We start from the raw sequence: 1,716 nt of genomic DNA, 5'->3' as shown, positions 1-1,716 counted from the left end.
TCTTCTTCGATGTGTTGGCCTTGGATTTTCCACCTTTCATCTTCGAAACTGCTAAGTCACCTACCAACAACCAATCAAGCACCCGAAGCAGCAAGTAGCAAACACCACAAATCAGCCGGAATAGAAAATCTTACCTAGGGTTAGGGTTTCTCTCCGCGTCGAGCTGGTAAGGTCGGCTGGAAGTGGGAGAGCGAAGAGCAATAAGAAGGAGAGGAGGAGGGCTAGTGAGAGAATTAGATGCAATAGACGAAGGGCCAGCAAGGGGCCGAAGGAAATTTGGGCGGGATTTGAAAGCTGTATGCCACGTCATCGATCCGTGTGCTGCCTTTCTATTGCTAGATTTCTTAGTGTTTTCCTAAACACTTGTTCTTATTAAGCGGATGAAGGGCAGACGCGGCGCTACGTGGCGATGAGCGTCGATTGACGGTGGATACCCGCCACGTGTAGACTTTCGTGTTTTTCTTAGCACTTGAGATTGATGTTATTTACGGAAATGGCATCGGGGTAAGTTGGGTACTATAAGGCGGGTTGCGGTGCATTGTGCCGCGGAAAGTGGATGATTAACAATGGTCGGAAGATCTGGTGCGTTCGTTCTCGTTACGAGATGGGGACCAAGAGCGAACGGTGGATGATTGGGGAAATGTCTTATGAACGGCTCTGGCTGTTCGTACGTAAATGACAGTAATATAATCTAATTTGATTGAAATTTTTCAGTCGCCCTGATGATCTAGATTCACAAATTAATATAGAAAAAAAAATTTATTGCCAAATTTGTGTTAGAATGCATTTATTAATTATAAATTTAATTTAAATTTAATAAAAAATATGAAGAATATATATCACAATAATTATAATAAGTTTAATAAGTTTAAAAAGTCACATTTTAAAATAGTAGTCTTTCTTTTTTTTTTCATTTTACAAGATAGAATTATTATTGGCTTGATCACTAGTTGATTTAACATGAGCAACCTTCTGGGAATCAGTTGACATTGTAAAGACAACTTATAGCTCAAATAATCTTCGATGTTGATAAGGTCTCGATCCTAATGATGCTCAAATCTTCAAGCAAAGATGAGATTGTGTGTAGGGCTCGTCTTTCAAAAGAAAGTTAATGGTTCCCTTCACTCTTTTTTTCTCGAGTGGAGGTTTCTAAGACTTCTTCTCTTCTCAATTTTCTTCTCTCGAGTTGGACCTTTTGTTGTTCCTTATGTTATTAGCTTCTTCTTCTTTCGATTGATTAATTTATGTGCCTAAGAAACTTCCTCCCTCTTCTTGATTACATTGTTATTTGATATATGTTGATCTATTTCGGTTTCGAGCAGAGTGAATCGCCTGAAAAGTTCTATAATGACCACAAAAAAAGAAAGAAATATGTTCTTTAGTTTTACCTATTCTACTTAAAACTTCTTCCAACAATTTGTGGTGTTTCTTGTTCGTTCTTCCATTAGTGAATGTTAATTCTTGCGTTTATATGTTGCAGAAGTCTTCCATAGATCAACAAAGCACCATCGATATGGTATGGATCGCAATGATGCTCGAATCTTCAAGTAAAGATATGTTTGCTAAGGTTGTCTTTGAAAAAAAAAGGTTGGTGGTGGTCAATGAGAGTCAGTGAAGGTTAGCAATAGTTGATTGCAACATGAGTGGTGTTGCACTTCGGTTTGTCCTCTAAACTTCAAGTTCTTTCTCAAGCCTCAAACCCCCCCCCCCCCCCCC

The 1,716-nt window shown here is 39.0% G+C and overlaps 1 long non-coding RNA gene across 1 annotated transcript; it reads right to left on the bottom strand.

Moving 5' to 3' along the window:
- Positions 1-7: 7 nt before the first annotated feature.
- Positions 8-486, bottom strand: LOC110035232. Its single transcript, XR_002295129.1, has 2 exons — positions 135-486; positions 8-60 (listed from the first exon to the last, which is right to left on the bottom strand). It is a non-coding gene; the product is annotated as an uncharacterized LOC110035232 (long non-coding RNA).
- Between the last annotated feature and the right edge of the window lie 1,230 nt (positions 487-1,716).

Source organism: Phalaenopsis equestris, unplaced genomic scaffold (assembly GCF_001263595.1).
Source record: "Phalaenopsis equestris unplaced genomic scaffold, ASM126359v1 Scaffold196902, whole genome shotgun sequence".
Classification (NCBI taxonomy): Eukaryota; Viridiplantae; Streptophyta; class Magnoliopsida; order Asparagales; family Orchidaceae; genus Phalaenopsis; species Phalaenopsis equestris.
The sequence above is the reverse complement of the archived record's forward strand: the minus strand, read 5'-3'. Positions and strand labels throughout refer to the sequence as shown.